Here is a 24,172-nt window from a genome sequence, read left to right on the forward strand (position 1 = left end):
AGGGTGATCTGCTTTACTCAAAGTCTATTGATTTAAATGTTAATTCCGTCTAAAAATACCTCCACAGCAACATCTAGACTGGTGTTTGGTCAAATGGCTGGATACAGTAGCCCAGCCAACTTGAAACATAAAATTTAACCGTCACATCCATCATCCTATTTTTTTTTTCCTTTGGACTCCCCAAATTAGCCACAGGTACTGGATAATCTAATTGTGACTGTACCACACTTTATCTGGGATGATGAGAGGGAACAACGATAGATGATCCCCAAATGGCAGATTCTATCCATTAGGCACGCGTTTGGCTGTAGGTGACGCAGAATTGGAAGAACAATAGCTCACAAGGAGAGTTTCTTTTTCTGCCATATCCAGAAATCCAGTGATGCCCCAAGAAGCCCATATTTTTTCTGTTCTTTACTCTGCTGCCTCAAACGCGTTGGGTTCTTTCCCTCACACTCTTTGTTTCATGTGTGTTCCAGATAGCACACCGACATTCAAGGCACAGAACAAGCAGAGTGGGGGAAAGGTGGTTTGGGGCTGTGGCTTGCCCCTCTACTGGAAGAGCAAAGGGGCGCCTTGGTGGTGCAGTCGGTTAGGCACCCGACTCTTGGTTTCGACTCAGGTCATGATCTCACTGTTGGAGAGTTTGAGCCCCACATCGGGCTCTGTGCTGATAGAGTGGAGGCTGCTTGGGATCCTCTTTCTCCCTCCCTCTGACCCTCCCCTGTGCTCTTTCTCTCTCTCTCAAAACAAATAAACGTTAAAAAACAGAAAGGCTTTCCCAGAAACCTCCCCGGCAGTCTTCCGTTTGTTTCATCAGGTAGACTCCTTGGGTTGCCAGGGAGGCTGGAAAGGCGAGTACTTCCAGGGCCGGGAACAGTGCCGTTCCAAACAGGACCAGGGCTCTGCTCATAAGAAAAAAGGAGACGTGACGGTTTGCAATTCTTTTTATCTGGATTTGCCAAGCGTTTCCCTAGTTACGCATGCGGTCATTCCTTCCGTAAACACATCTCCTATATGGTGGATTTGAGATACCGTGTTGACAATGACCCTGCGCTTGCTTTTAAGACAATCAAGTCTGCGGCCGTTGCCAAAAATAAACCACCCTTTATGCGAGAGATGGGTCGGAGAGGGGGGGATACCTGATTCACTGGTCAGGAAAAAGTGGGTGGAAAACTGGGAGAGCTTCAGAGAGAGAGCGCTGGTTACAACCGGGTCTCCAAGGATGACCCAGAGCTGGCCTTGAGGACGAGCAGGCGGAAATACGGCACAAGCAGAGGCCTGCGGTGGGAGAGCGGGTTGTGTGGCTCCGTCAGGGTCTCTCCGGGGAAAACAGACACCTCTTGGAGTTTATGCAACAGAGGGAATGTAAAGCAGGGGTGCGGCTCTGCGGAGGAGAGCGGTGCTGAGAACTCCACAGGGGATGACGGGGCAAGGCAGAAACGGGCATCGGCAGGAAGCCACAGCCACCCCTGCTAGAGGGAAAAAAGAAGAACCCAAACCCAGAGCTGAAACCACAGCGGGCCTGTTGGGGGAGAGCTGGAACTAGAGAAGACACATGGTTACTGCTGCACAAGTCCCCAGGGCAGCAAGGAGGGGAAGGCCCTGCCCTCTCCTTTCTTCTTAGCCTCCGTCATTTTCTGGGACATCTGAAACAGTGCCACTGCAGGGGTCAGTGGCGACTGGTGAAAACAGAGCAGGGAAAGCGCGAGGCTGGATTCAGGGCAAACAGGCCCAGGACCGGTAATGCATCTTTGGGTAACCGTGAGTATCGGTAATGGACAGTAATGACAGCCAACATCTTTAAGCGCTTACTAAACGCTGGTAAGTATGCTAAGTGTTTCATGTGTGTCGACCGATTAATGTAGGTTAGGTATGTGGAGAAGAATGGCAGGAGACGGTGTTGCAGGATGGAATTAAAGGCAAGGCTTACAGGGGCGCCTGGGTGGCTCAGTTGGTTGGGCATCTGACTTCAGCTCAGGTCGTGATCTCACATTCTGTGGGTTCGAGCCCCATGTCGGGCTCTGTGCTGATGGCTCAGAGCCTGGAGCCTGCTTCGGGTTCTGTGTCTCCCTCTCTCTGCCCCTCCCCGACTAGCACTCTGTCTCTCTCTCTATCTCTCTCTCTCTCTCTCAAAAATAATAAATAAACATTAAAAAAAATTTTTTTTTAAAGCAAGGCTTACATCCCAAAGAGCTTTTATACCACACCAAGGGGTTTGGACTTAGTTCTGAAGGCACCAGGGACTCAATGACAGACTGAAAGCGGAGGAATTGTATAATTTTATTTGTATTTCTCAAAGATCATTCCGTGACCGTGTCTGAAGTTCTGAGCATTGCTAATTCGCTGAAGTAAATAGTGGAGCTATGACGAAGGCTCCTTGGGGGTGTGACCAGCTTCTCGGGGGTGTGACCCGCCTTCTCTGTTCCTCTGCCTGGAGCAGACAGCATCACTTCTGAACCCTTGTGTCATCTGTTGACATACTAGGATCTTGGTTTACTTTAGCTCAGCAAAACTGGAGCAGTAGAACCTTTTTAGAGCAAAATATTTATTACTAATCTATACGATGGTTATAATAGTTAATGTGTTACTATAGTACCTCGTTAACACACTGCCAAGGGAATCTATATCCCAGCAATGGCTTAGAGATCGTCTTGCTCTACTCCTAGTCCCTTAGAGAATATTTGGTCCTTCTGCCTTGATTTTCAGCTTTTATTTTATTTATTTATTTATTTATTTTTTCAACGTTTATTTATTTTTGGGACAGAGAGAGACAGAGCATGAACGGGGGAGGGGCAGAGAGAGAGGGAGACACAGAATCGGAAACAGGCTCCAGGCTCTGAGCCATCAGCCCAGAGCCTGACGCGGGGCTCGAACTCACGGACCGCGAGATCGTGACCTGGCTGAAGTCGGACGCTTAACCGACTGCGCCACTCAGGCGCCCCGATTTTCAGCTTTTAAATAAACCAGTGTCATCTGTCACTGGCTGTGGAGGTGGCAGTTAGAGACAGCACCGCAGGTTGACTTGAGGTATGGACACAGTGTTACCACAGAGCTAAGTCTGAGGGCCTTAGAAGATACATTTAGAGTTTCTCTCTTCCTAGAACCTCTTTTGCAGGTGAGAAAAGTGAGCCACCGCGAACGAAGTGACTAGCCCAAGGATTCGAAAGTAGTTAGTGGAGGTAGGACTAACAATCCAGACTCGCAGACCAAAACTTCTTTCACACTTGGCTTCATTGCTAAGGTGTGTCGAGCTCTTGAGGGGCTTCTGTTTTCTGGGGCATCCCGGTGGCTCAGTGGGTTTAGCCTTCGACTCTTGATTTCCACTCAGGGCGTTTATCTCACAGTGAGTTTGAGCCCCACATCCGGCTCTGCACCGACAGCTCAGAACCTGCTTGGGATTCTCTGTCTCCTCTCTCTCTCTGCCCCTCCCCTGCTCACTCTCTCTCTCTCAAAAATAAATAAACATTCAAAGAGCCATTCAAGTATTTGTAATGCCACTAAAGTTTGAGAACCATTGCTCCAGACCCATTAAAAAAAAAAAAAAAAGCTGCCATTTTCTTATTACTGAGAAATAGTGCTCAGGTGACTAAAATATCACCTCACCCGAAGGTAAGCAGAAGAGGGGGTTGGCTCAGGAACCAGTTTAGGAGGGGACTTCAATTTCAGGCATGGGTATGTCTAGGGGCTCACTGTAGTAGTCAGGACTCAGCCCCCTTCTGTTTCTTGGATCTGCTTTCCTCTGGGCAGGTAGGTTTCATGCAGACAGCCTCCTCCCATGAGACGACAAGGTGGCGACCAAGGTCCAGGCTCACAACCTGTCTGCTCAACGTCACTAGCGGAAAGAACACATCTCTTTCCCATTAATATCAATGAAAAGCCCAGGCATTGAATTTTACCGGTCAGCTGGAGTCATGTGCCTGTCCTTGAACCAATCACTGCAGCCAAGGGGAATGAAACACTCTGGCTAGGTCTGACTCCTATGCCTACCCGGTGTCATAGAATGGGCTCAGCCCCTCTATTGTCAAATCATACATTTGGAGAGGGAAGGCAGTAAGATTCCTCAAAGCGAAACCGACGTGCCATCAATCCAAGAAGAGAGAATGGGTGCTGGGCAGGCACAAAACCGAGATGCGTTCTGGATGCCGAGATTTAGGTCCAATAACAGAGTGGATTTCTAGATAATATTGGTCAGATTTTCCTGTTGGCTCTCACCCTGTTGTACAAAATAATCCCCTTTTGGGAAACTGAACTTTCCGTGTGCAACACACATGCGCCCACCATGAAATTCAGAGAAGCCGATTGTTTCTTCAGATTTGAGTCTGGTTTTATGAAGGTTCTGAAGAATATTTAAGGTCATTCTGAGTAGAGGACTATGCCACTCCATCCTGTCCCACCCCCCATGGATTGTACCCGAGCAGTTCTCTGGGAGACACTCTCTTAACGAAGAGGCTCTCCCCTTGGCTCTACTTTAGAGGCGGCCATTCCAACTAGCTTAACAAATTCGTATTTAACAGGCCAGGTGCTCCAGGATGAGGAAGAAGCTTGAGGCAAGGTGAACGTGTCTGCTCAGAGCTCCGCCAAAGACACAGGGTTCCAAATGAATGTGAGCATTCAAACAAAGAAGCAGCATCGCCTTGGGCATCATTGTGTATTGGGGGCCTCACTGGACTTTTCATGCTCTGTGATAAGTTAGCCAAAGTAAGCCAACTCCAGTAAACAAAAATATGTAAGGTTTTATTCCACTGTAATACAAAATCTCATCGATCTACTCACTGCCTCTGTTCTTTTGGGGCCAACAATACATAAAACATAGCCATGGGGGTTTGACGAAGCATTGTCTAGAAACCACCATCTTCCTTCAGAGAGCAGAGATAAATGGAGAACTTTGTAAGCATGATCCCAAGGCAGAAACCTTTTTTTTTTTTAATCTGAAACTTTTTTTGAGTATATGATGAAACGGTATACTACTAAAAAGTTAATGGTCGGCGCACCTGGGTGGTTCAGTCAGTTGAGCATCGACTCTTGATTTCAGCTGAGGTCATGATCTCATGGTTCGTGGGTTCAAATCTCCAGTCCGACCCTGCTCTGACAGTGTGGAGCCTGCTTGGGATTCTCTCTCTCTCTCTGCCCCTCCCCAACTCATACGCTTTCCCTGTCTCTCTTTTCTCTCTCAAAAAAATAAACATTAAAAAAAGTTAAAAGGTCAAATAGTAAACTTTGAAGAAATATATAACTTGTATTAAAATCTGATAAAAATATCTTTTACATATAAAGAGTTCTTATGAAGAAAAAAAAATGACTATCACAATAGAAAAATGGGCTAAGGGGATGAATAGCCGGTTAGCGAAAGAAAAACAAATGGACAAACGCATAAATGAAAACTAATCCATCTTACGAGTAATTAAAGAAATTAAACACCTGGTGCCCCAGTCCCAGAGGTTGGCGTCTCTGTGAACTTGAGACCGGCCAAGCCCCAGACTGCAGGGAGGTAACGGAGGGTGAATGTATTCAGTAAACCATCATTTCAAGTCTACTAAAAGTTTGTTGTGTTTTTTTTTTAATTTTATTTTTAGACCCGACTTTGAGACTATCAGGTTAGCAGAAGATTGACAGTCCCCGGAGTTAGCCCCAGGTGTAATAAGATGGCCCAGCAGACTGACAAAACTTGCAGCAGCCACAGGGGCTTGGGAAGATTACAGTACAACAAGAAGCCACAAATCCACAAATCACACACAGCTTTGACTCACCACCTCCAGGAACTTATCCTAAGGAAATAGGTTAGGAATTTGCACAGGTCATTTTAGGACATTTAGGAATTTAGCTGCAGGTCGTTTATAATAACAAAATCCTGCAAACAACCAAGCTACCCAGGACAGGGGAATTAGTTAGACATATGATGACATAGTCATTGTATGTATTGTTAAGTGGGGGCAGCAAGTAAATCATAAAAACAGAAGTGTGATTTTTCATTTGGTTTTGAAAGGTTTTCTTTTATTTTTAAGTTTATTTATTTTGAGAGAGACGGAGCAAGCAGGGGAGAGGCGGGGGGGGGGGGAGAGAGAGAGAGAGAGAGAGAGAGAGAGAGAGAGAATTCCAAGCAGTCTCCACACTGCCAGTGCAAGGCCCGATTCAGAGCTCAAACCCATGAACCATGAGATCATACCTCAGCTAAAATCAAGAGTCAGTTGCTCAACTGACTGAACCACCCAGGTGCCCCTGGTTTTATAAAAGTTTGGGGATTTAAAAAAATTTTTAAGTTAATTATTTATTTTGAGATAGAGAGAGCACAAGTGGGGGAGGAACTGAGATGGGGAGAGAGAGAGAGAATCCCAAGCAGACTCTGCACTGTCAGTAAAGACCCCGATGTGGGGTTCAAACCCACGAACCATGAGATCATGACCTGAGCTGAAATCAAGAGTTGGACCCTTAACGGACTGAGCCACTCAGGAAGAGTAGTTGGGAAAATGTTAACAGGGGTTTTCTTCTTTTTTACCCATCTGGACTTTTTATCTAAAATGAACACAAATGAAAGTTATTAATTTCAAATTATATTAAATTTCAAATTATTTCTTAAAAAAATTTTTTTTTCAACGTTTATTTATTTTTGGGACAGAGAGAGACAGAGCATGAACAGGGGAGGGGCAGAGAGAGAGGGAGACACAGAATCGGAAACAGGCTCCAGGCTCTGAGCCATCAGCCCAGAGCCTGACGCGGGGCTCGAACTCACGGACCGCGAGATCGTGACCTGGCTGAAGTCGGACGCTTAACCGACTGCGCCACCCAGGCGCCCCCCAAAATTTTTTTTTTAATATCCATTTATTTTTGAGGGAGAGAGAGCGCGTGCGAGCAGGGGAGAGGCAGAGAGAGAGGGAGACACAGAATCCAGAATCCGAAGCAGGCTCCAGGCTCTGAGCTGTCAACACAGAGCCTGACGTGGGGCTGGAACCCACGAATGGTGAGATCATGACCTGAGCTGAAGTTGAATGCTTAACCGCCTGAGCCACCCAGGCTCCCCAATCTTTTTTTAATAAGAGAAAGAAAAGACTAAGGAATGTTAAACTGCTTAGTTTAACAGGGGTCTTTCCTTGGGCACATCCTCCCTGTTGGAAGAGGTATAGAAACTTCTGCTTCCTTCCTGGGGTGGCCCTACAAATCCCTCAGAAAGATAGAACTGAAACACCCATTTGCCCTACTCACGGAGGCTTCTGATTTCATGGTGGGTATTCGTGCCTGGCTCCCCCTGGGTTCAAGAGAGCCCCTATAGCAGCAATAAACAAGCTTGGCCAACACAGAAGGCTTTTGATCTTTATGCCTAGACAAGAGATTCCAAGGCTTAGCTAAGGCTTGCTCACCATGCCAGTGTGAAGAAGGAAAGGGGCCTTTTCACATGGACTTCGGTGAGTTTTTCTTTTATTTTAAAAATACTGTGTTTCTTGAATTCCCCTCACTGCCTTTGCACACAGATATTTATCAGCTCTTCCCAAAGGAGAAAAATGGAAGGAGAGACAAAGGGAATTCAGTCGATTCCATTTGTCTCCAGATCCTATCTTGTGTATGTTTTATGTCGGCTACTTCATATCTCCTTCTGGATTCTAAAACCCCTTGATAAGATTCCCTTTTAGTATCTCTATGCTTTTCAGGGAAAGAGGCTCAAAGCTGGTCAGACCCTTTCATCTCCAGCTGATAAAGCTGTATGTTTATTTAGATTCAGTCATATTGAATCCATTTCAACAATTACATATTACCACCCCCTGCCCCTAAACAATGGATGTTCCCCTCCACGCCCCCCTCCTCCCGCTCCCCTTAGGCCCACTGGGGAATTCCAAGGAGTTTAAGAGATGGGAAGCAGAGGTCTGGGATGGAATGGGAGGGAAACAAATTTCTAAGGTCCAACTGGCATACGGTATTTCCAAATGTCGCTGCTCTTCCCAGCTCCTCCTCCAACCTCACCTCACCTCGTTTGATTTCATATGCTTTTGTTTCATTTCTGAGCGCAGACCCTGCATTGTTCTGATCATGTCTCATCTGGATGGAATTGCAGTGTTATCCTCTCCCACCTGATGGATAATTTCCTGCATACGTTTTGCAGGACAATCTGGTGAACACTCCTTCCTCCTACTGAGCCAAAACGTTTCATAATTCTTTAGGGCTTCATAGGAGGATCCAGCTCAGAAGCTCCAGTGACTCACCGAGGATGAATGTTTCCTCCGGTCTTATCTTTCTTTTTTTTTTTTTTTCTTGTAGTTTCTTAGTACATGGCTTGAGCTCTACCTGGGATTGTTGGGTCTTGTGGGTTGAACTCTGCTTCAGAAATCGGGGGACTACATGGTTATGGCCATCTACCTCACTGGTGACTTTTTCAGCGCCTCCAAAAGGGTCACGGGGAGGCAACGTACTTTCTTTCCCATCTGTTTAAAATAAGACCTCCGAGAGCCCCATCAGGCTGGATGAGCCTAGTTTATGGAGTGCTTAGAAATCCCTGAAGGACAACTCATTCCCCCCAAAGTCTTTTCATAGTTAGCAGACCAGCAGCTAGAAAGCAGATACTCTACTTAATGGGGTAACCAGTTCCTCTCCTGGTTCTAAAAGTCAGTTTGTAATGGAGTTGTACCACTTCTGGCTAGGTTCCACATACGTACTAAAATCTTTGCTTCTAACAATAAGTAATGTTTTTCTTTACCTTGGAAAAAATTAGACACACTTTAGAAGTAAGGAAAAGAGACATCTGAACTCCAGAGGGAATTTCTGGGGGTGATTTATATGGTATTTTCCTTGATTGTGGCAATGGCTTCACAGATGTAGACATGTCAAAACTTATCAAAGTTGACACTTTATTTATTTATTATTTTTTTAATTTTTTTAAATATGAAATTTATTGTCAAATTGGTTTCCATACAACACCCAGTGCTCATCCCAAAAGGTGCCCTCCTCAATGCCCATCACCCACCCTCCCCTCCCTCCCACCCCCCATCAACCCTCAGTTTGTTCTCAGTTCAAAGTTGACGCTTTAAATGTATATAGTTTATTGTGTGTCCATTATATATATTCAACGTTCCCCATTTCTGGTGCCAAGAGTCTGCTGTCCTGTCTTGTACTGTTACTAATAAATAGGTGTTGCAGTTAGAAACAAACTTCACGAGGAAATAAGGTTGGTGCGGGCAAAACTTTTTAAAGTGGCCCAGTGTCGCATTTGTATCCAACTGTTCTGCCTACTTTCAGAAATCTAAGAGAATTTAAAGTGAGATCCTATTTCTGGGAAGAGTTTTAAGGGGAAGATGCCATCGGAAAGAAAGAAAAGTGATAAAATTCCCCCAGCAATTATTTAGGGCAAGGCTGTATACAGGAGACAGCTGGGAATCCACTCTTAAACAACCTTTAACATTTCTAGCCTTAGCTCGGGCTATCTCAATTGTTTTCATATGGTTAACTTCTCACCCGTTTCGAGGCCTATGATTTAAGGCAGTATTTATTGGTCATGTTTAAGGCTAAAATTTCAGACGAGGCTCTGTGGATTGGAACAGGAAGCGTGAGGCAGGAAAAGAGAAGAGTCAACTATCACCTAACGGGTGAGAAATTGCTTTTTCTCTTTCACTATCAAAAGGACACTGATTTTGCTAATTAGAGCAAATGTTAAAACTGTTTGTAGACTGGGAACAGACCAAGGGGGCACAGACCAGCAAGGTACTTGTAGTGACTTTTTAAGAGTAACACCTGATTACACGTGCTGAGAAAGAAATCAACAGCAAGGCTCTGCTCTACGTGGTTTTCTCTTGGTTTGCTCTCTCCACGGTGGGGATCCATGAGAGGGGTCAAGAGTTGTAAAGCAAGTACACGTCCCACCTGATGATGGCCAGGCTCGTTTGTGTGCAAAATGCTTGATGCTCTCTACGTGTCATGGTTACCTAAACTTCACACTTTGAAATACGTATATCATTCCCGTTTTATAGAAGGACTTCCTAAAGCAGAGATGTGAAGCAACCTGTCCAGGGTCAAGCAATTCTAATACAAATATGGATATCAATACTAAAAACAAGTACCTATATAGCATTTACCATGAGCCAGGGACAGAAAAGGGGATGGAAAAAGGGCAGAGGGAAAAAGTGAGAGCAAATGACATCATGTGAGTCTTAGAGATTTTTCAGGTCCTCTTAATGTTTATTTATTTTTGAGACAACGTGAGAGACAGTGCAAGCGGTGGAGGGGCAGACAGAGGGAGACAAAGAATCTGAAGCGGGCTCCAGGCTCTGAGCTGTCAGCACAGAGCCCGACTCGGGGCTCGAACTCATGAACCGTGAGATCATGACCTGAGCTGAAGTCAGACGCTTAACCGACTGAGCCACCCAGGTGCCCCTCGGGCCCTCTTGACTGCTGAATTTCCTAGTTACATGAACTAATACATTTCCTTCATTATATAAGATGGTTTTATTTGAATTTCTTTCATTTGTTACCTTAAAAATACTGACACACGCAGAAAATATTCTTTTTTATTTTTTCTTAAACTAATAAAATTATAACCATTCCAAATTTACTTTTAATAATAGTACACATCACACTTATAATATTATGAAGGCAAATAATATTATGAAGGCAATTATTCCTATAGTAATAATTATTGCTATTATTACTACAGTAATAATAGTAATTATTACTATTATGATAATAGTAATAATAGTAATAATACATAGTAATAATAATATATAGTAATATTAGTAGTAATATATAGTAGTAATAATATATAGTAATAATATATAGTAATAATAGCAATTATTACTATTATAATAATTATTACTATTATTACTATAGTAATAATTATTACTATTATTACTATTATTTACTAATGCCCCCCACTTTACATACTTACAGTGAGAATATTGTTCTATGTAGTTTTAGATGAGTCGTACTATGGAATATGGTATTATTAGAGAGAAAAGTAGGAATTTAAAAAATGAATATTATACTTCCTATTGTAATCAAAACGGAACTAAAGGAAGAGAGACAAGACTTGGATTGAAATCCACTAGATCTGAGAATAAAGTTAGACTCCCTATTGAATGGATCCCTTGCACATCACAGAAGATTCACCAGGACTGGTAAAAATTCAGGCGACATTCTAGAATTGCTCTTTAAATCAGAATGCATTTGAGTGTTTTCTTATAAAATATATTTCAATCAAATAGATTTCAAAGACTAATTTCTCTGGGGCAGGGGGGTTCCCATAGAGTCCTATTCACCCCCATATGCTTTCTTGGTCCCCAAATACCTGAGAGTTTGCCTTTAGGGGACCATCCTTTTGGATTAAATAGTCCCTCTTTCTCTGGTTTTCCTTGAAAGAGCTTCTTTGCAGGATGATATTACATGGCTTTCGTCTTAAGACAGTAATTTTATAGCAGTTAAATTCGTGAATTTAAGCCAGAAAACTTGGGGTCCAATCCTGGCTTCACCATTTATCGGCTATGTGCCTTTATCTCTCTTTACTTGACCTCTCTCTTCCTGTACTTTATCACCACCCCCCCCATGTAGAATGAGGATAATAATAATATCTACCTGGAGGGTTGTTGTGGGATTAAAGAAGATAACACACATAAGGCTGTTAGCATGGTACCTGGCACATAGTATGTGCTCAGTAAATGTCAGCTGTCATCCCGAGCGTGAGACATCCTGGCTGTGTGAAAAGAGCATTGAGAAATGAGCCACGAGCCCTCAGGCTAAGTCTGCTTCTCCAAACACTGTCTGAGTGGCATTGACTGAGAGCCCTTCGATTTTCGTCACCTGATAAATAGCAACACTAATGCCCCCCATGCCAAGTTCTCAGTGGTGGCAAACCTGAGGCGAGTGTTTTGAGGATAAAACAAGCTAATGGGGATTAAAAAGAGGCTTGGAAAGAGTAAATGGGCTTCACAAATAATCAGTACCAGCAGGGAGAAAGAGTTTGTTCATTCCATCACTTTTTACCAAGTGTCTACTGTATGCAAGGAGAAAATACAGTTTTATCTTTACACAGGTGGTAAATCCTGCTTTGCGATGGAGGAAATTCAGAAGAAAGTGTGAAAACCCGATAAAACTAGGGAAAATATAAGAGGTGGGAGATGAAGGCAAGATGAAACTTACCTTCTTTACATTTTTGCCACACGCTAGTTCCACACAGTTTTCCTGAACCTTTTCCTGGTGCGGCCAACCCAGAGTCTGTCTTAATGCAATCTATTCTTCAAACCAGTCCCCACAGAAGCTGAGTCGGGCACGTATTTCGAAACTGGGAGAGAAGCCATTTCCATAGGTCGTGCCCATGGCTTGGAACTGATGCAAGTTGCTCTCTGAGGAACAGTGCATATGTATATTTAATTGTGGCAAAATACACACACCGTAAGATCTACTGTCTTAATCATTTTTATGAAGTTTATTTTTCATTTATTTTTTGAGAGAGAGAAAGAGAGCGGGGAGAGGCAAGAGCGTGAGAGAGAGACAGAATCCCAAGCAGAGAATCCCGATGCTGGGCCTGATGCCGCGAACTGTGAGATCATGACCTAAGCTAAAAACCAAGAGCCTAAAAACTCAACTAGCTAAACACTCAGGAGCTAAAAACTCGACTGACTGAGCCATCGGGCACTGCCCATGTTAATCATTTTTCAGTGTACATTTCAGTGGTATTAAGCACATTCATAATGTTGTGCTAGCGTCACCACCTCCCATCCCCAGAACTCTTTCCATCGTGTTCAGCTGAAACTGTACCCATTAAACACGGACTCCCCTGTCCCTCTCCCTCCAGCCCTGGCAACAGGCATTCTAGTTCTGGTCTCTGTGAATTGGACTACTCTAAGTTCTCCACATAAGGAAAATCATACAGTTGTTGTCTTTTTGTGACTGGCTTATTCCACACATAGCTCTGTTTGTTTGTTTGTTTGAAGGTCTAAGATCATTGTCCCTGGAAATTTGGGATTCGGCCACAGTATTATTATTATTTTTTTAAATTTCTAGGCTCTCCAGTTTATGATGGGTCCTCTCTCTCTAGGTTTTAATGCACCCAGGCTTCAGTAAAAGGGCGGAAGTTGCCACTCTGTTTCTTATGACTTCTAATCAAAATGGCGGTGTCTTCTAATCAAAATCAATTGGCTGCTCTCCATTTTCGTCTACTAATTTTATTTTTTTAAATTTACATCCAAATTAGTTAGCATATAGTGCAACAATGATTTCAGGAGTAGATTTCTTAGTGCCCCTTACCCACTTAGACCATCCCCCATCCCACAACCCCTCCAGTAACCCTCAGTTTGTTCTCCATATTTGAGTCTCTTCTGTTTTGTCCCCCTCCCTGTTTTTATATGATTTTTGTTCCCCTTCCCTTATGTTCATCCGTTTTGTCTCTTAAAGTCCTCATATGACTGAAGTCATAAGATTTTTGTCTTTCTCTGACTAATTTCACTTAGCATAATACCCTCCAGTTCCATCCACATAGTTGGAAATGGCAAGATTTCATTCTTTTTGATTGCTGAGTAATACTCCAACACACACACACACACACACATATATATATATATATATATATATAGTCCATCGATGGACATTTGGGCTCTTTCCATACTTTGGCTGTTGTTGATAGTACTGCTATAAACATGGGGGTGCCTGTGTCCCTTTGAAACAGCACCCCTGTATCCCTTGGATAAATGCCTAGTTGTGCAATTGCTGGGTTGTAGGGTAGTTCTATTTTTAGTTTCTTGAGGAACATCCATACTGTTTTCCAGAGGGGCTGCACCAGCTTTCATTCCCATCGTCTACTTTTCACATAAACAAAGCCTTTGGGAGAATGGGGTGGGCAGCGTCTGAGCTGTGGAGTTTGTCCAAGGAGTTTAATGGAGGCTCCTGAAGTCCATCTAGCAACGTGAGAAGCAGCAGCTGTTCACCCCCCTCCGAGCGTCCATTAATGATGTGAAGTGCATTTGTTGTCAAGGCAAACAAACTCTGAAATGGGAACATTGCAAAGAGGGTCCTGACAGAGGCTCATCAGCAGGGGGCAGAGGCCAAAGGTACATAAGGCCGGTGATCCTGGAGCCAACGGACAGAGGTAGAATGCCAGTGTTGCCTGAGGAATAGGCTGCCACACCCCAAACCCAGAAAGAACATGGGGTCTGTGTGTCCTTATCTGCTACATCCGGGCTCCCTACGTATTCTCTCAGCCCACCTCCTTGGTACAGATGACTTTTTAAAAAGCACACGTTCCAGAATTAAAAGCATGCCATTCCAAGTGGTGGTTGCCTTCCTCAAAGTCGCCATGCCTTGGGGATGTCATCTTGCCCACCAGGGTCATCCTGGAACACTGCTTCGAACAGGCCTACAAGCAGAGACAAAGTCTGGTGAGCTTTCTCACTGGTGGCAAGTCAAGCTTCGGCTTGGATTTTGAGACAGATGCTTAAATCTGATAAATGCAGCATGTGGTCAACCCGGTTATGTGGTTTGGGGTAGAAAAACCAGGCACAAGCTTAGCTGATGTTTCCTGAGGCAGGCCATGTACTTTTCTGAGTGTTCTGGATAGCTTATCTTAGTTCACTGTCACAATAACCCCATGGATGGGAGAATGCATCTCAGTTTTACCGAGTAGGAAACTGAGGTACAGAGAAGTAAAGTAACGCGCCCAATGTTACACAGCTACTGAGAGATGGAGTCCAGCTCCGTGCAGTCTGATTCCAGAAGCCTCGCTCTTAACCATTCATTACACTGGCTCCCTGATTTACTTGAGTGGCTTAGAAACTGCTGAACGGACAGGTTGCCAAAGGGACTTCCAGACTCAATCTCTTACTTTTCCCCAGGTCCACGTGGCCTGGAGTCTCAACATCACAGTTATTCCTTAGACATCTGTTTTCAGGCTCCTGTTAAAATTCATGTGCATTGCTTTGGAGAACATTTATTCAGATGTGTTTAATAAATTAAAACACTCAGAGTTGAGAGGTGGAAAACAGGACAATGCATTTTGATGAAGCAAGAAGTGGTAAGAGATGCTAATCCTAGAATTCCATGGGATGAGAGAAGTCTGTGCACTCCATCCAAACATCCATCCATCCATCCATCCATCCATCCATCCATCCATCCATATTTAACAGATTATTTATTGAAGGCCTATAATATTCTAGGCATCATGCCAAATGCTGGGATCCAATGTTGAGCAGAAACAGACCAAGCCCCTCCTAGAGTTCAGATTCCAGAAGGGGGAGAAGTAAACTTTGAACTGTGATAGGATCTGAGAAAGAAAAGGACAAGATACTATGAGAAGAGATAACATAGGGCTGGAATAGAATGATCTGAGGGCACTGTGTGTTTGGAGGGGAGGAAAAAAAGATGCCAAAAGAGAGGCAGGGAGGGGGCTCAGCATGGCACATGGTGCTGAATGCTCACCAAAATTCAGCTCAATCTCCAAGTTACCGTTCCCTTGATGTTTGGTGATAGACAAGTACATATATGTGCAGACTGCTTTATCCCTGTGAGGAAGTTATTATGATCATACAGTGTGCTGTTAATTAGAGGGAAAGAAATAATGACCAAGCATGCATTCAGCCTTGACTCTTCTTCTCCCTAACTTGACTGCTAAGGCACTTGAATAACCTTGACTTCAGTTGCCTCAGAGAAAAAATGAGGAGGTCAAACACTGCCTCTAGTCTCTCTTGAGAGTCTGTGTTGTGTAGTTATGGTAGGAGCCCAGAGGGCTACCACCGTCTGTCTTCCATTTTCCTGGAGTTGCTGTGGAACCTGAGTGCCGTGAGAGGCATCCATAAAGCAGCATGGCGGCCAAGGCATATGGCACCAGGGAGTCCAAGATGGGGTGGGGAGAGGAGAGGACTTTCTTTGCTCTGTTCCTGGAGGGAGGAGAATCAGACAGAAAAGTCTCAACACTGTATCCTATAATCTCCAAGCTGGGTTCTTTTAATGGCAATCGAATCAATTCATTTTGCAAACATCCCAGAAACAACCAATTTTATGAATCGGTTGGCAAATTCATAAAATAAAGAAGAGTGCAATCCAAACTACTGCCAAGAGCACACGTTTCAAGCAGTCATTTACTAATAATGTTAATACTAGTAACAACTGTTAACATTCATTTAGCATTTGCTGTGTGCTCATTGCCTCACATTCATTTTCTCATTTACTTCTCACATTAACTCTAAGAACTAGGTACCGTGCGGGGCACCAGGGTAGCTCAGTCAATTAAGTGTTCGACTTTGGCTCAGGTCATGATCTTACGGCTCATGGGTTTAAGCCCCATGTCAGGCTCTGTGCTGACAGCTCAGAGCCTGGAGCCTGCTTTGGATTCCATGTCTCCCTCTCTGCCCCTCCCTCGCTTGCTCTCTCTTTTTCTCTCTCAAAAATAAATAAACATTAAAAAAAAAAAAGAAATAGATACTGTGCTATTATCCCCATTTTACAGATAAGGAAACAGAAGTCTAGAGATGCCATGTGACTTGCCCAGGGTCACCACCCTGTCAGTGGCACAACCACGGTTGGGACTGAGGTCTGGCTAATCCCAAAGCCCATGCTCTTAAACACTTCTCCCTATTGCTTCCACGGTAAAAGATGCTGACATCCAAATATTTACCAATCTCTTACTTATTCATTAAGAAAGTAGATCTCTACAGACCGTGAGCCCAACGTTGCTAGATTTCACAGGTGAATAAATGTTTTTAAATACTTGGGCATGTGACAAAGGGGTGTCAAAGTTTTGCTTTGCTAAATCAGTCACTTCTTTTTTTGTAGGTCTATTTCATCGTCTCATTAGAGAACGGATAACTTGAAAATCAAAAAACTAAGGAGGAACTAATCTCAGAATTTCAGAGCTGACTAGATTTAGCTCAATGAACAAATCACTGCATGGTTCCTGCGTTTCCCATGTTGTTTTAAACCAGTGTAAGCAAGGGCCCCAAAGTACAGATTGGCATCAGTGCAAGAATTAATATTGAGAGTATCTATCCATTGGCAGCTTATTAGCAACAATTTGAGTGTGAATATAGCTTGGATAAGAAATAGGATGGTGTTTTGTGTTTCTTAAAATCATTTGCAGCTCAAACTTCCCACTAACTTCATCTGGTTTCTGTCCTCTCCCACCGCACAATTAGTCTGAATATTTGAGGTTTCCCTATTGTCTCCAGAAAGGTTCTTGGAGACAAGGTCAAAGTAAGGGCAAGTCTCATAGGTCAGAGTATTCTGTTTTGAGCCATATAAATGTGTCTTCAAATAATTTTTTTTTTTTTAAATAAAATCCTGTGTCTCTGAAGTTATTTGGTTTTCAAACCAAATGGGTGAGTAGGTCTTGGGTTCCAACCAGAGACCATTATTTTAAAGGTGACCAATGATTTTTAAACGATAATCAATCACAGTGCAAATGGACAAAGAGAGTTCACTTCAGCTATAGGGAAGGCAAGGCTCTAATCAATGAGTGGGTGGGTCTGACTTGTTTGGGGCCAGTGACCTTGCCCAGCTCTGGCATTTTTTCAGACCTTTTTTTTGACCATTCAACCCTACACAGTTCTTAGTTTATGAGTCACAGGTCACCCTGAGGGCAACATCTCCCTTTCCTGGGGGTTTGTATGAAAATTCTACCCTGTAAGCTGAGTGCCATCATCTTTAAGATTCTTTCTTCTGACATTTCAGGGACAAGCTGTCAGAAGTGTATGAAGCATCTTAGCCTCTTCCTTTTTAAATAAAGCAAAGCATCCTGTGAGGAAATACCACTCAGTGAAATTATTTCACATTAAAAATAAAATGCTGCACTTGATACACTTATAAGATCAGTGAGCGTATCATCGGTCTTAAACTGGTCATAAGTCTCCATACCCTCAAGTCACTTGGATAGTTTGGACAGGATAGACAATTGTTCAAATATTTCCAGATTTTGAGCTCTTATTTCGCCCTCAGTTTTCAGAGTGATTCTGAAGACAAATACAAATCAAGATAAGGGCTTCGAAATTTTTAGTAAAAAATTTCCCATTAGTATAGCCTAGCGTCTATGGACTTCTGGAAATAGACACCCCTGAATCCCCATGTGGGTTCTATCACTTATGTTTATAGGACCCTGGGCAACTTAACCTCTCTAAGTCTCCGTTTCCCTATGTATAGAAAGGAATGAAGCGAGGCACTACATGTGAAGTTCCTGGCGCTATGGCTAATGCATAATGAAAGTTCAAAAAAAATGTGATCTGAGCTCACCAAAGAGTCACTCTGCCCCTCTGTGTTTCCCAACTTCCCCTGATATTAGTTGGAACAAGTGGACCATGAACATACATGTCATATTGGGTTGAAGCAGTAAAAGGCTGGTATGTCTCCTCTCTCTCTCCCTTTCCCCCTGCCCCGGTGACCGTCAAAGCCCCACGTCGAGATGGCCACATCACAGGACGGAGGGATCCTGGATCCCTGAGTTACCACTTGGAGGAGAACTCCTGCTGAGACACATCGGACTTTCTGGTAGAGACACAGCCAACTTTTCCATATAAATGCACTGATGTTTTGAGGGTTGTCTGTGTGTTCACTTTTGTTCGTTAGCCTAACACGGCTAGAGATTGAGATGCCTATGTACTTTCATTCAAATCACCAAACCACATTCCTTCTGTTAGGAGCCCGCGTTGCTGGAGCTACCTCCGTTCCTCTGGGGAGGAAATTCAGAGAAGCCTTTCTAGCTCCTGCATAAGTCACCCCCTCCTGACTCCTAGGAGGAGAAGCTCATTTTCAGAGTATGGCTGCCAACCATCCAGTTTCTCAGTCACTGGGAAGAAACTGCCTACCTGGTGGCTATGGGTTTGCGAGATTTCCAAACTCTCTTCTCAGATTATTTCTACTCATGACAAGCATCTATAACGTTCCATGGTCAAATGTATTACTCTTTTTTTTTTTTCTTTTAGCTTAAATAGCAAATTTAAGACCTGAGTGAAGGCTGGGGGTATTAGTTTCCTTCACCTGCCGCAACAAAGTACCACAGACTGGGTGGCTTAAACAACAGAAGTTTCTTTTCTCACGGTTCCGGAGGCTGGAAGTTCAAGATCGAGGTGTCATCAGAGTTGGTTTCTTCTGAGGCCTCTGTCCTTGGCTTGTAGATGGCCACCTTCTCCTTGTGTCTCTGTACATGTCTGTGTCCAAATTTCCTCTTCTTATAACACTAGTCATATTAGACTAAGGATCACGCTAATGACCTCATTTTAACGTCATTACCTCTTTAGAGACCCTCTCTCTAAATATAGTCCCATTTTGAGGTACTAAGGATTAGGACTTCAACATATGGATGTGGGGGGAACATAATTCAGCCCATCACACTGGGCAACCAAGATATCAACAAGAAAGGAAGCCAGAACACTGGGGCTCTTAAACTTCCTCACTGCGTGAATCGGAGACAAAGGACTTGGACCTGGGGAGAGTGTGGCCCCAGCGACATTACTGGCTCCCATCACAAAGCAGTAGCAATCATTCTGCATAGTTGTTCATTTAGCTAATTTGAATGATCTCAAGATTGATCACTGATCTGCCTAGAGCCAGCTCAAAGGATATAGCATTTAAAATATCATTTAAGATAGGGGCACCCGGGTGTCTCAGTCAGTTAAGCGTCTGGCTCTTGTTTCTAGACGCTTTCGGATCTGTGACAGCCCAGATCCTGCTTGGGATTCTCTGTCTGCCTCTCTCTCCCTCTCTCTGCCCTTCCATCACTCGCACACGCTCTCAAAAATAAACAGGCATTTTTTAAAATGTCATGTAAGCTAGACATATGAGTGAGCTTTTCATTGGTTTCTCTTCCCCAACTTAGCAAACAATAGCAGAACATACAAAGGCAAAAGAATACTCAGTGTCCAATTTGTTCTTTAGCTTTCAGGGTTTGGTTTAGGTTGTGTTTATCAGTCAGCTGGAACTGGGAAACTGGATCAGCCTATTTACTGATTTCACCGAATGGCAGGTTAACGTGCCTCCCTCCGGGCACACTGCCAGTCCTGCTGGGGAGAGACTGTATCCAAATAAATAAAGCTTGGGCCATAATCTTTTCCAATCAGATGAAAATATTTCCTTCTAAATTGATTTTGCTGCAGTTTTTCGAACGTGTAAAAGACCAGCTTGGTGTTTCATACATACTTTAGGGTCATTTCACTCTTTCAAACTCAGGCATTTGTGTAAAAACATAAAAGGAGGTTAAATCAAGACCCTTAGAGCAGGGAGATGTGATTAATTGCTGGCCTTTTTAAGACAAGCCACTACACAAAGCCATGTAATAAATTAATAATGCCTCAGATCATGAGTTAATAAAGACGGCTTGTCTAAAAGGCAGATAATAATTTGTAAAGGCCTGTGCAGGCAAAATGTCTCAGATAGCCCCTAGGAGAGAAAACGATTGGCAATAACATCCCCCATGATAGACCTTGCTTATTACTGTAAGAAATTTAACAAATCCTTCTCAGATTCCAGAGCTAATTCGAGTTTAGATTATAAAGGAGACTGTTTCTTTTGACCCGCCCAGACTCTGGGCAGGGATGGGGGGTTATTTCATGGTAGTGTTGGGGAGAGGGTGGGGAAGAGACCTAACAAAAATGTCAGTGGTCTGGGCTAACATACCAAATATTCACTGATGGCCCATAGGTCTGCAAACGAGCATCATGGGAAATAAAGCAGGTCAGGAAGTCGGTTATGCCAAAGGGGCTGCTGCTGTGCTTCCAGTGGGGGAGGGAGGGCCAGGCTGTGGATCTGCACTCTCCCAGGAGTCTGAGGGGCATCGGACTCCTGGGCCGGTTCAGCCCTAGGCTCAACCCCACTGACCCCTCCCCTGGGAGCACCCTCTCTGTGCTCCCAGACTCCCTCCCAGGAGCCTGGCCCTGGTCAAAGGGCCTCCACTCTGAGACTGGCAGCGGGTCAGCAAGACTGCTTGAGAGCCTGCGATCAACCCAGAGGAGACCAGGTTCAATAATTGAATCTGCCTGTTTCTCCGTATGCACCTGCATTCGGCACCAAAGAGAAAAAACAATCACGTTCTGTCTGAGCTGGGGGCCCAGACATCAGTCCCTTTCTCATAGCTGCTCGCTGCCTGAGGTTGATTTGTGCTCATCACAGACCCCACCCTTCTGTGCCCTGGCCACTCTGGTTGTTGTGAGGTTGCAGGAGGTAATTTTTACAAAATGCTTAGCGTATGCCTGGCACATGGTAAGGGCTATAGAGGATTTTCTTAAAGCAATAAGTCAGAGGCCAATAAAAAACTACCTGTAATGGTACCAAGTTAGCTCACTGACTGACTTCACAATTCCTGGACAGAAGCCGCCCAAGAGCTGCCGAGGTCAGATTGTCTCAATATCTTGGCTCACATCCTGCGCTGGGCGAAGAAAATCTGTGGGCTGTTGGCAAAAAGGGACCAGGCGCTCATTACCGTTAGCAATATAACAAATCAATCTCTGATCCTAGAGCTGACTCCAGTTCCGATTAGAAAGAAGACTGTTCCTTTCGACCCCCAGGAGTTTGCGCAGGGCCGGAGAAGCTGTTTCATTGCTCCGACAAGACCCATGGTGTTCCGGGGCCAGCATCCCCAGCATGCACTGATGGCCAGAGTCTGCGACGAGGATCCCAGAAGGCAAAGCGGGTCAGAGTCTGTAGGCTGGGGGTGGGGGTGGGGGGGGTGGAAGGTTATGCAGCAGGGGTCTGCGGCCAAGCTCCCAGCGGTGGAACAGGGGCTGGCTGGAGTCTGTCAGTGCTCAGGGACAGCGGCAGCTGTCGTGTCCAGCCCCATCCAGGGTCTGAGGAAAACTAGCCCAGAATGCTTGTGGGGAGAGCCCTGTGCTCAGGAGGGGGGCTGTGGCTTTGAGTCCCGACTATCATGAACGCGTCCTTGAATGTGGCAAGTCATGTGTCCTCCAGGGGCCCCTGTTTACTCATTGGTAGATTGAGAACCGGCGAGGGCTTTTCAAGTGTTTTTAGCGGTCTCCCCTTTTCTTTAATCCAAAGCTCAAGTGGAAGCTGAAGGAGCTAAGCGCTCTGGTTGGAGCAGACATGAAGGCGGCTTCCTCTCCATGCCCCATGCCACCCAGGGGCTCACCCAGAGAGCAGAGCTTAAAATCCACACTTTGGAGCAGTGCTTCTCGCATTTTAATGCGCATTAACATCACCCAGATCCTGTTGAAACAGATTCTGATTCCGAAGTTCCAGGGGTTGGAGGATGGGGGGTTTGCAGAGGGTAGAGGGGTTGCGTGGGCAACCCCGTATCTCAGTCATGCCCGAGGCTTACTTACCAGGGTAAGCAGGCACATTTGGTCAGTGGACCCTACTTTGAAAAGTGAGATCCTCGCTGATTAGCTCGCTGTACGTTACGTGTACATAACTTGTAATGTACACGTGAGTTACGTGTAACTCAGTGTACCTTACGTGACCATGGGGTCACCTCCAGTGATGGTTCTTAACGGAGTAGGGAGATGCCAAACACAAGCTTGCTCTCTCCTTGCTCACTTTTGGACTTTACAGTGATTAAGCACAGTATTGGTTGAAACTCAGGAATGCTAGATGTTCTGGGAAGTATGGGGCTGTCCCACATGACAAAGAAACGTCCCGTATCCTGCATATCTGCCTTTTATCTAAGCTCGGCAGCTAACAACAAGCTTTTCCCCTCTTCCTCAACTTTATTTTGGAAAATATTCACACCTACAGGAAAGATGCAGGAATAAATAGTTCAAGGAGCGCCCAGGTAGCTCTCACCTACAGTCTCCAATTGGCAATATTTTTGGTATCTTTGCCTTATTACATTCTCTCTGTGTGTATTTATACAAAATCTCTCTCTCGCGCGCTAAATCATGTGAGATTTAATTATAAACATCATACTACTTTTTTTTAATTTTTTTTTTTTAGTGTTTATTTATTTTTGAGACAGAGAGAGACAGAGCATGAACGGGGGAGGGGCAGAGAGAGAGGGAGACACAGAATCGGAAGCAGGGAGCCATCAGCCCAGAGCCCAAAACGGGGCTCGAACTCACGGACCGTGAGATCGTGACCTGAGCCGAAGTCGGACGCCCAACCAACTGAGCCACCCAGGCCCCAACATCATACTACTTTATGCCTAAATATTTCAGCTTATCTTCCCTAACTAGGCATTCTCTTGCATAACTACAGGTATCACAGTCAGGAAATCTATAATTGATACAATTTACTTCAGTAATTTACAGTTCATATTTCTAAATTCCCCTAATCGTACCAATGGTCTCATTATACCAACAATGTCTCTTGAATACAACGATCTTGCCCACATGGATTTCTCATGTCCACTGGATGTCCGGGGGGGGTAAAAAAAAATCAATCAATCATCAATCAACTAATCTCTTTGTATCTGAACCTAGAATCTAACTTCATGAATAAACACAAAACCATTTTTCTGTGGTTTTGATAAACATTGACTCTTACACAAATGCAACTACTAGGAAAATTAAGGAAGAATGCATGTTGTTTTGTCTGGGCATTTAGTTGAAATTGTTTGCCATTTTAGAAAATCACACCCCCGTGGGCAATGACGCCTATGGGGTTTGGGTTGCCGACACCACATCTGTGTCTGTGTTTGTCACTGGGACCATCCAGTGTAAGCATTTGACTATGTTATCATGGCTTCTAATTTAGGCCCCCTTATTTACATACTGAGACACGTATTCTTTTATCATAAATTGTTTTTATTTCTCTTCCACTTGTTTTAATGAGGCATGGTAGGTAGGTATGGTAACAATACATTTTATTTCAGGAAAATAGAGGAGGTGTTACAAAGCACTTATTTATTTATTAAAAAATTTTTTTTTAATCTTTATTTTTGAGAGAGACAGAGACAGAGTTCGAGTCGGGGAGGAACAGAGAGAGAGGGAGACACAGAATCCGAGGCAGGCTCCAGGCTTGGAGCCGTCAGCACAAAGCCCGATGTGGGGCCGAACTCATGACCCGTGAGATCATCACCTGAGCGGAAGTCGGACGCTCAACCGACTGAGCCGCTCAGGCGCCCCAGCACTTATTTATTTTTAAACTAAGGCAGCTACTTTCTTTTGAACAAGAAAGTGGCATAAGCAATCCCAAGTATCTCCCCACTAATATGAGAACCCCCCCCCCCGACCCCCGACAGCACTCCCTACCCAGTTTTGGGAGAAAAGTGTCTTCTCTCTGGCCAGTCCTGCCCTCTCCTATGGCACCTTCTTTACAAGTCGGGCATGGCATCCAC

At 44.3% G+C, this 24,172-nt stretch overlaps 1 long non-coding RNA gene across 1 annotated transcript; it reads left to right on the plus strand.

Moving 5' to 3' along the window:
* Nucleotides 1-1,111: 1,111 nt before the first annotated feature.
* LOC123385068 lies at nt 1,112-17,703 on the plus strand. Its single transcript, XR_006597097.1, has 2 exons — nt 1,112-1,824; nt 16,735-17,703. It is a non-coding gene; the product is annotated as an uncharacterized LOC123385068 (long non-coding RNA).
* The last annotated feature ends 6,469 nt before the right edge of the window (nt 17,704-24,172 follow it).

This window comes from Felis catus, chromosome B1, assembly GCF_018350175.1.
Source record: "Felis catus isolate Fca126 chromosome B1, F.catus_Fca126_mat1.0, whole genome shotgun sequence".
Taxonomy (NCBI): Eukaryota; Metazoa; Chordata; class Mammalia; order Carnivora; family Felidae; genus Felis; species Felis catus.